General features: G+C 29.4%; 1 pseudogene; it reads right to left on the bottom strand.

Annotated features, from left to right (window-relative positions):
• Positions 1 to 532: 532 nt before the first annotated feature.
• On the bottom strand, positions 533 to 2,184 carry LOC123888436 (annotated as a pseudogene).
• Positions 2,185 to 11,708: the final 9,524 nt, after the last annotated feature.

Raw genomic sequence — 11,708 nt, 5'->3', positions numbered from 1 at the left:
AAAAAATGTAAATTTTTTCAAAAAATAAAACACTAAGAAAATGTATGATTTGATGATTTGCTAGATTTCTAATTATCGGTTTTTAATTGTTTAAACTGTGCAATGTAATTTGATGGTGTTTAATTGTTGTATGAAATCTTTCCTATGAAAATCGATGGTGCTTATCAATTATTGCACATAATTTTAATCACATTTGGTATACTTGCCATAGTGGTTGAAAATATTGCATTGCATTGAAGGGCTGCGGGTTCGAATCCCCTAGTCAAGACAAAATTGTATTAGTTTTTAATAAAAATTGCAAGATAAAAGTGAAGGGAGAACAAATTAGGTTTATGGTTTGCTTGTGTATACAAGCTTATAATACTAGAACATCGACCCCGCACGGGTCTGGTTAGCTCTAAGATATATAATGATTAAATAAAATATGATAATTCCAATAATGTAAGGTATATGAAAAAAGTTGAGTAACATTAAACGATAGTTCAACAATAATATTGGATAAATATTCATACAAAGAAAATTATGTTATATTTCGGAAGACTTCCTTATAGACCACATTCGAAGTCTTAGTCGTATCTTCACCGTTGTCATCGATCATCAATATTTTTAATCCTTTTCAAGAAGTAACTTTTGAAATTACAACATACAACTGACCATATGAAAACACTGACGACGGAAGATATATCCCAACATACTTTAAAGATTGTCCCTGACTCTTATTAATAGTCATCGCAAAAGAAATCATTATAGGAAATTGTCTCCGTTGAAATTTAAAAGGAATTCTCACGTTAGATGGTGTCAGAGAAAATCTAGGTATGAAAACCTGATCACCAATATTACTTCCTGAAATAATTTTTCCTCCAAGAACACGTTTTCCCAATCTCGTAATAATAAGTCTTGTTCCATTGCATAATCCTAATTTTTGATTCAAATTCCTTAATAGCATAACTGGAACTCCAACTTTAAGTCTCAACTTGTGATTTGGAAGTCCCGACGTAGAAATCGTGTTCAAAAATTCGGGAGTATGACAACATCCACTGTTTGACCGTCTACATTTTGTGTGAGTGGAGTATCATAACTCAAATATGTATTTTCTTCACCAGAAATTAAATCCAACATATAATCATTTATTGTGTCGACTATTGAATTTTTAGGAGCTAATATAGCTCTATTTTGGAAATACGTTATATCGTTCATGTTTTGTAAAAGTTGGGGATAGGTGCTTTCAACGATAGAAGCAAGAGGATCACCTGAATTTGGAATCAATAAATCTGATGGAATGTCAAGTTCTAAATCATCGTCGTTGTCATCTCCAATTTCTCCATCGCCAACACCCAAAACCCATTCATAAAACAATCTTTTTTGTTCAACGTCTGCACTCGAAGCACCACCGAGAAGCCTCATGTTTTTAATCAATGTTAAAACTTCACAAAAATTCCAAAGAATCGAATAATTAATAGTAGCATGAACAACTTTTGGGCTTGTACCTTTGGGTATTACTGGTAGAATTTGTCTAAAATCTCCACCAAAAACAACAACTTTTCCACCGAAGGGAATGTGTTTATTTTTTTCATCAACAGACTTGAGAATATCTTTTAAAGTTCGATCAACAGCTTCGAAATAGTGTTTGTGCATCTTTGGTGCTTCATCCCATATAATGAGCTTTGGTTTTTGTATTAATAGCGCCAAAGGGCTTTTAGGAACTATGGTACGTGTTGAGAACTCGTCAACATTTAGAGGAATACAAAACCTTGAATGTGCTGTTCCACCGCCAGGTATAAGCAATGAGATCGACATCGACTCATCCCAATCTTTAAGGAAGAGATCAGCGATCCCACTTGAGGCAACTGTTAAAACTATCTCACCTTTTGAGCGTAATGCGGCTGACATGACCCTCCAGATAAATGTCTTCCCTGTACCGCCATAACCATAAAAAAAAAACACACCAGGTTTGTTTTCGTTAACTCTTTTCATGATTATGTCATATACTTTACGTTGCTCTGAAGTCATAGTTGACATCAATCTAACATGTTCCTCAGCTAATGATTGTCTGTTATAATTCAATTCGTCGTGTATTAAACTATTTTGTATATCAGGAACTAATGATGTGTCTGCTCTAGGCATTGGAGGATAATCTTTTAAACTCTTCCCACAACTATGTAACATCATCTCAATATCTGCTAGTGCATATTGTATCAATTGATCATCAGTTAATTTTAAATCTGCAATGTTAAAATCAAAATAATGAATGTGATTAGTGACATGACTATGGTTGTGTTTGGTTGTATTGTAAAAAAAATTGATTTAGCAGGATTGAGTTTTGATAATAACTTTCCAAATCTCACATGATAATTATTCTCTAAATTTATGATCCGGTAGAAAAAAATCATTGATCAGGAAAGACATAAAAATATTTTGTGATGAATAATATAGTCAACAATAATTTTGATAAGATATACTTTTAAAATTGATGGTACTTATCAATTATTGCACATAATTTTAATCACAATTGGTATACTTGCCATAGTGGTTGGAAATATTGCCTTGTACTGAAGGGTTGCAGACAAAATTGTATTATTTTATAATAAAAATTACAAGATAAAATGGAGGAAAAATAGGGAAAACAAATTAGGGTTTAGAGTTTTTAATATAAAAGATATTATTAAAAAGTACCTGGGGCACTCTATAGTACTACCTCCGTTTTTTATAAGTGGTCATTTATAATAGTTACAACAAATTAAGAATATGTATTTTTGTCTCTTATCTTCCTATTATAAGTGGTCATTTATGTACAAAAATATATATTTAATATATTATGTACTAAAAGAAAAAAAATATAGTTTTCCAAATATATAACATTAATTAGTTTTATTGAAAAATATAAGAGTAATTGACAAAAGCTACAATTGACAAATCATATTCTTTTTTTTTTTTTTGGAAAACTGAAAATATTATTGAAAAGCAAATTATGACACACACCCCAAGTCTTTTTGGACCTGGTTCATAATAGACACAGGAAAGTTATTGGGCCAGTATCTATTTGGCTCAATTAAAGCCCAATGTGCTAGAACATTGACAAATCATATTCTTAAAACACTAAACTGGACAATTAAAAAAAATGGATGGAGTATTTTCTAGTATTTAAATGGTTGAATATACTAGGGATGGCAACGGGCGCCCATGGGTGCAGGTTTGACACTTACCAAACCCACACCCGAAATCATCACCCAAACCCAAACTCAAACCCAAATGTTGTTCGGGTGGCAAAACAACACCCACGTCCACACCCATTGGGTTCGGGTTTTTTTCACCCAAACCCAAACCCGCAACACATTTGAAAATAATTTGCAAATTTAAGAAATTAAATTTCAACATAGACTTTGAAGAAATTACAACATAGACTTTCAAGAAATTACAACATAGACTTTCAAGAAATTACAACATAGACTTTCAAGAAATTAAATTATAACTAAAATTTAAGGTCTTCCAAGGAAATTGAGGGAGATTATGAGGGTAATTAGGTAGTTATAAAATATTTCGGGTGGGTGTATGGGTTTCGGGTGTGGGTTTGACTGATACCAAACCCACACCCATATTATCGGGTGTCACCTGAACCCAAACCCAAACCCAGTCAAATCGGGTTTCACCCGTTGACTTGGGTTTGGGTTCGGGTGGGTCTCTCGGGTTTGGGTTTTTTTGCCATTCCTAGAATATACAAGTTTTTGAAATAATCTTTTAGTCAAATTAAGGCACATGCTAATAAGTGATACATACCTTTTGATAATTGAGGATATTTATCCAAGAAACAATAAGAATAAACCACATAAATAGATTTGTATGTGGTAGTCACAACTAACTTATAACCAACTTTTTATGTCACATGAATATGATTTATTCTCATTGTTTTTTATATTGATTTGTTCTCATTGATTATTAGTAAATACCCGTAAATTATTAAGGAAAGTTTAGAAAAAACTAATATTTTCCAAAATTTAATAATTAAGATAACCAACCATTAATAAAAGGAGATTCATAAACGAGTAGATATTTTGGGAAGAAGAATATTAAAGTGACAACGAAAAATCTATTTTGAAGGAAAATAAAATTTAAATAACACCATAAAAACAATTTTTAAATTTTCAATTGTTTTATTTAATTTCATTTTAACCTAATCTTAAAAGAGTTGGACCCTTGATTGTCCGTGGTTTGACACTAGTTTCAAAGTTATTTTTGACACAAAATCTTGTTGGCCGATTTTAAACAAAGAATCCTCTTAGGATTGTCATTCGAAGGTGGTGAATTTTTTTCCCTGATTATGGGGATCGAGGAAAAATTCCCCAAAACAGGTTTAAGGATGAGAAAGAGATTTTTAAAGGATGAGAAAGAGATTTTATACCAAGTCTCGCGCGTGGCCGAACACTTTATATGTGTATACACACAATGTGTGGAAAATATATTTTTATGTGATCTTTGTTTTTGTCGCAACTCACAAGACACACAATAATGTCTTCGTTTTTTCTCTATTTTATGATTAATCTTTTTTTACAACTAATTTGATTAAAAATAATAGCAAATTGATAATTTTTATAATGACATTAATCTTCTTATGTCATGCTTTTATGTAAACTTTGAGGTTAAGTTTTTTAAGAGATAAATTTGATTGGTCATACTCTTGCTATGACAGTCAATGTAATTGGGCCAGAGATTATTCTTTTATGTATTGAACATTTATATAGTTAATTATATGAATTAAGTTTGTTTGGTTAAAAAAAAAAAACTCAACAAACTAAATATAATGATTGGTGATGCTTGGTTTTTTCCGTTATAATTTGGGATGGAGGGGATATTAGATAAATAATATATAATTTGTTTTTTGTCATTTTCATGTATTAAATATGACTCTTAAAATCATACATATCAATCACTAAGAACAACCCACCAACCATCAAATTACGAAGTTTAATTTAAAAAATTAAAATTTCAGTATTAATAAATCATACACAATTCCTTCATTCTCATGTAATAAATATAACTTTTTGAGGCATGCATATTAATGACAAAAACACCTAAAAAATATTTAGTGCCTCTATAAATATGAGGTCCTGAAAGTCATTCATCTCGAACTATGTTCAAAGCCGCTATTATTTACCAATATTTACTATATAAATTTATTTTATCTCCATGTGCCCGTTAAATTAATTTTCTCGTGCCTATCATGTCCATAGGAACATAGTCACTGCTACCATGTGTATGTAATTTTAATCATCCCTAAATTATTATTAGTATTAGTATTATATACTATATATATATATATATATATATATATATATATATATATATATATATATGAAATAACTTCTATGCTTATACGTGCACATTTTATTCATTCCTAAACATATATACTCATAATTTTTATTTTATCTTCGATATGTAAAACTTAATCATTTTATACTTCATGCATATCAATAAATCATTTACTAAATTGTGAGTTATATATATATATATATATATATATATATATATATATATATATATATATATATATATATATATATATATATATATATATATATATATATATATATATATGGGGTTTGCTAATTTAGACCCACTTAAAAACATGAAGTTTAAATTAGTAAGGTGCACTTTTTCACTTTAGACAAAAATATCAACTTTTTCTATGTCATCGGATTCTTTGGTGCCTGAATAAATAAAAGGGTCGTGTTAAACAGTGCACCCGGTGCACTTGTTAAGCATACTCAAAATAGAAATAAAACATAAAGTTAATGTTAATAAAAACAACTTTTTACACTTTCAATGCATTGAATGCATGAGTTTCAAGATAATTTTTTTGTATTTATGTGCTTAACTAGTGGACCGGGTGCACTATTTAACATTTTCCTAAATAAAATATAAATATCAATAAATAAACAAATACATAAAGAAAAGTTAGACCTATTATCCAGAAATCTTTGACAAAACAGAGGAAACCCAAAAGTTGAAAATAAAGATGCAACAAAAGTACCTCGTGAATGGGAGAACGAGCAAATAAAGAAGCTTCGTTTCGAAAACAGTGACGGGTGCATAAAAGTTGTTGCCTGACAAGTATTTGTTAACAACGAACGCAGCTTGTTCGCCGATAAATTTATTCTTCATTATCATATAGAAACTGAAAGCTGTGAGAATCTAAAAATCAAATAAGAACTTGTTGAGAGGATAGATCAAAAGCAAATTAAACCAGGGAGTTTGATGAGTTATTCTATAAAGTATTAAATTTAAACCAACCAAAGATTTTGGTTGCTCTTTTATACACCTAACATTTTGAAACAACAACAAATAAAATCCCTATTTTCGTGCACCATTCATGTAAATCTATGTATTGTTTCGAATTTAGATTTAGATATATAATAACTTATCCCGTTAATAATGTAGATATACTCATATCAAAGGATTTTTTTTCATTTTAAAAATAAAATCCCCGGCAAACTTGGATAAAACATTGTCTTAACTTTATTTTATTTTACACACTTGTAGACCAAATGTATGCTTCTTCCGTCCCGTTTTTGATTGCGAATTTAACGTTTATATTTAACTTTCGTTTTAGTATTTTAAGGGTATAATTTGTCAATTATACATTTGTCAATTATTTTTATCTTTTTCAAAAAAAAATTGAACAACAAAATATTATTATTAATAATTGGTCTATGCACAAGACGTAACCGGTCTTTTATCTTTTTTTAATAAAACTAATTAATGCCTAGCACGGAAACCTTTATGATTAGGTGTGTCGCGGTGTCTGACACGTGTTGGGGTCCGACACTCATATGACACTCGTACGGCACGTGTCAAATAGCTCATAGCGGTGTTGGAAAAAACTCAATTTTTCCTTTACTTTGACACTCATTTGATCGGTGTCCGACACTTGTAACTTTACATTTTGATTACAATATTTTTAGTTTTTTTGGAGATATGTCTAATATGTCTAATTTATTGTGTACTATATTTTTGATTACATAACTTTACATATTTTCCTTTACTTCTCCTTAGACACATATTAGACATATTTTAAAGATGTGTCGAAACAACAATATTGATCAATGAGGGATTTGAGACTTTACATTTTGATTACAATATTTTTAGTTTTTTTGGCTCGTACCGCTTTTCGGCGGGCTTAAGCGAACCGAGCCTAAACGGGGCGGGCTTGTCCGGTTTTCCACCCCTAGTCGCGGGGTCTGTGTCGGAGTCCGTGTTTCTTAGATTAATCCTATATATTTGAAAAACATAGTACACAATAAATTTTGTGGTCCTATATATATCTCAAGCTATACGAACTTTTGACATTTGCCATAAACCCTAATATAGTGTTGTTCTATTGCAAAACATTTTTTCATAAAAGATGAAACCCAAAGCTATTAAAGCATTGTGAAAGCGAAAGCACACAAGCAAAAGGGAAAAGCATAGGGCAACCCTAATGCAAACCTGTGATAAGGTTGTGACATTTCAGTCTTATGTGATTTATCATCAGAGTCTCACATGCTCTAACGATTTAGTTGTAGCTACCAAATAAATAGTCATGGTGTGGTTGTGAAGAAATAAATTAAGTTAAAGAGAGAGGTTTCCTTCTTCAAAATTGGAAATAAAAAGATTATATCAAACTACTAAACTTTTTTTTTTTTTATGTACAAACTACTAAACTTTGAAATAAACATAGATAGATATAATGTAATTAATGACACATAATATGTGATGCATTATTAAGTATCATATGGTCATTTTAACATTGGGCAGATATAGGGTTGTGGAATTAGAGGGGGTGAATTAGAGAATGGAGTGACAAGTAAGGTAAAGCTATGATTCTCACCTTCAATAAAACTAACTATACTAATTACTAACATTAGTTATTTAAAAAATTATATCTTTGTGACCTCTGGTTGGAGGACAAAAAGACTTATCAAGTAAAAGTAATTTAGAGTCCAATCCAGATAAATATATTTTAACCATCAATCTTTCATTAAACTTTATTTACATCTCAACTCTTAGAAATTCGATATTAATTCATTCTTACAAAATCGTTTGTTATGTGAGGATTGTCTATACTTTATAAATACATATTCAAGCAATCTTGCAACTGATGTGAGACTTATCTCACTTCACACTTGTCACAACATATGAACGGTTTCAAAACCTCCAAGAAATTGAATTACTGTGTAATTTTAGATGATTTGAAGCTGGTTATATACTCCTTTCAATTTCATATATAAGTAAAAGTTTATTTTTTTTCTTATGTTTATTCAATAACTGATATATTCTGTTTATATTGATTAACCATATTAATTATTGAGTGAAATTAAAAAAAATGAATTTACTTATATATAATCATAGTAGAGTACTTTTGAACTGCAGTGGAATTAAAGTGTATAGATCCAAAATACCACAGCTGTTGCATGGAAGCAAAGCAAAGAATGTTGTTTACACTTTACATGTTAGGTTTAGGAACATGACAAAGAAAGCATGCGTAGACAGTATTTGTTTTTATTTGATGTGGCTATTTTTAATTTGCCTATGATCTATTCCCTCCGTTCTATAATGAGCGAGTCATATGATTGCGCCACGCATGTTAATACATAACTTTGACGATTAATATTTTTAATTAAATAATAGTAAAAATTATAAAAATATGATATTTTGAAATATTCATTGAGATGAATTCAACAACATCTAATATACTAATATTTGTTTTTATTTATTAGTAAAAAAAGATCAAAGCAACACATGTGAATAGTGCATATAGTCAAAATAATTCAGTCATTTACCCCCTGCAAAATAAGCAAATTTTTGTTTACCTTCCATGCAGATTTTTTTCTGTTTACCCCCTGTAAAAAATAGATTCCCTCATTTTGCCCCCTGAATGTACAGCAGGATAAGTGACTATGCAAATTTGCTGATGTGGCTTGTATACCTGAAAAAAATTATTTATATTTATTTTTTTAATTCCACGTCAGATAATAAAATTGTATTTTTTTTTAATAAAAAACTGCAAGATAAAAGTAGAGGGAAAATAAATTAGGTTTAGGGTTTGCTTGTATATACAAGCTTATATTATAAGAGATAACTATTATCACGTTGATATATACCTGGAGTCAACTACTATTTGCATAAATATCACGTTGATATATATTTGCACTAATACGATCAATCATACTCCCCAACAGGAACAAACTTTTAAATCCAAAAAGACATAAAAAAAAAGTAAATTTTTCTTAGCATGTTTAGTTAAAAAAAATTAACTTTTAAGTCGAATGATTTTTTTCTTTCCGTAAAAAAGAACACTAAGAAAATGGTTAACATGTTTAGTTAATTAGTAAAAAAAAAAATATATTATCCTAGGATGTTTAGTGTTTTTTAAAAGAGATTTTCTTATAGCTGGAATATATGTACCAAATCGATAAAAAACCAAAAATATTGAATTAGGATAAAAAAATGTAAATTTTTTCGTAAAATAAAACATTAAGAAAATGTATGATTTGATGATTTGGTAGATTTCTAATTGTCGGTTTTTAATTGTTTAAACTATGCAATGTAATTTGATGGTGCTTAATTGTTGTATGAAATCTTTCCTATGAAAATTGATGATGCTTAACAATTATTGCACATAATTTTAATTATAATTGGTATACTTGTCATAGTGGTAGAAAATGTTGCATTGCACTGAAGGGTTGTGAGTTCGAATCTTAGTCAAAATTGATTTTGTTTTAATAAAAAACCACAATATAAAAGTGGAGGGAAAACAAATTAAGTTTAAGTATTGTTTGTGTATATAAACTTATAATATAAGAGATATTTAACTATTTTGCTTCCTTATGCTTAAAAGTAATGACCTTTAATTAATTTAATAATGTGACGTGATAATAAAGAATATTAAATATTGTGAATTTGTGAACCCTCTCCAGCAAGATTCCTTTAAGCATAAGTCAAGTATTGATACCATTGTTCGACCTGTGAATATTTTTTTAATAGATTGATCTTGTTACATCTCTTTCATTTTCAAACCCTACATACACTACACGTTTGCATATTGGAAATTGCCATATTATTTTTTTGATTTTATACATTTGAAGCTTGTTTTATATTTATATTAGAGTTAATAAGCGGAAAGTTTGGGGTTCGAACCCGAACTTTTGTATAATATATGTAATATTTCTACCAACTAAATTAAGCTCACATGTACCTTTTTTTTTATGGTCGTGTTAAACAGTGCACTTGGTGCACTTGTGCTTCTGGTGCACTTGTTAAGCATACCAAAAATAGAAATAAAACATAAAGTTAATGTTGATAAAAATAATTTTTTACACTTTCAATGCATTGAATGCACAAGTTTTAAGATTTTTTTTTTTTGTATGTTTAACTAATGCACCAGGTACACTATTTAACATTATTTTTTTTTATTAGAGTTAAAAAATAAACTTATATTGTATTTTATTGTTGCATTGAATATGTAATAATAAGTACCCACAGTTCGGTCGGTATGTATTTTGTACACTTGAAAAGGACATCATACGTGTATCATGTGAAGCTATTTATGTAGAAATCCAAAATATCCATTTTAGTATATAGATTCTTTTCTCTCGGTAAGTGCATGATACAATTTTTATCTTATTTTTGTGTATACAAGTTTCTACTATAGAAAGAAAGATTCTTCCTAAAAAGAAAGTGAATTTTTTGTTGTAATTAAAGTTAGAGGCGTAAATTATATCAAGAAAAAAAGTAGTTAGAAAGAGTAATTTTTTAAAGGCATGTAAAATATATTTTTTGTTTTTATAAAATTAGGAAATTTTCATTTTTTTTTTTGGTTTGGAGTAAATTTTCATTTTAATGTTAATGTTTATAACATTTTTATATCAGTGATATGATGAAAATGGAGAAATAAAGTAAAATGAAGTGTTGAATGAATGTTAGAAATCTAAAAAATTACAAATGCCATTGTTCAAAAAATGAAAGCATGTCTGGCAGTGAGATTGAGTGATTGACTCTAATTGAAAGAAAATATGAGAAAGTAAAAAATAAAAATAAAGCATGCTATTATAGTTTTAATAAAATCATTCCCAAAAAGACCTCGTGAGCTCAGTTCAGTTGGTAGGGACATCGTACTATATGTGCAGGAGGTTCGAACCCGGGACACTCCGCTTATTCACCTTTAAGGTGGATTTTCTAGCCACTAGGCTACTTGACAAAAAAAACATTTTAAACTAATTGTTAGTTGGTTCAGTGGTGATTGACGCTAAACTTGTTAGGGAGAATTGCGGTTCGATCCCCGCAACTGCGATCGGGAGGGGGCTGGAACCACTTGATGCCGGAACTGAACCTCAAATCAGATTAAACTGGTGGTAGAAAAACAAAAATTACCAAAGAGTGTGTGTTTGAATCCAACCCTTAAAATGTAGCAGTTTTAAGTTCTCTTGAGGGAGAAGTTTGTGACCCATTGTGATCCTAAACGATAGGAAGAATTAATTTCTACAATAACAAGTACTCCCTCCGATCCTATATATAAAAAGCATTTCACTTTTAGATTAATTGTAGAATTGATGTATTTAGATTATATTATTGTCTGAATACATCAATTTTATAATTAAATCTAAAATGTCAATTTTTTTTTATATATAGAACCGGATGAAGTAACATATACTTGATTCATAATAAGATACTTTCAA

The sequence above is a fragment of the Trifolium pratense genome, linkage group LG6 (genome assembly GCF_020283565.1).
Source record: "Trifolium pratense cultivar HEN17-A07 linkage group LG6, ARS_RC_1.1, whole genome shotgun sequence".
Lineage (NCBI taxonomy): Eukaryota > Viridiplantae > Streptophyta > Magnoliopsida > Fabales > Fabaceae > Trifolium > Trifolium pratense.
This window is presented reverse-complemented; position numbering and strand designations above follow the sequence as displayed.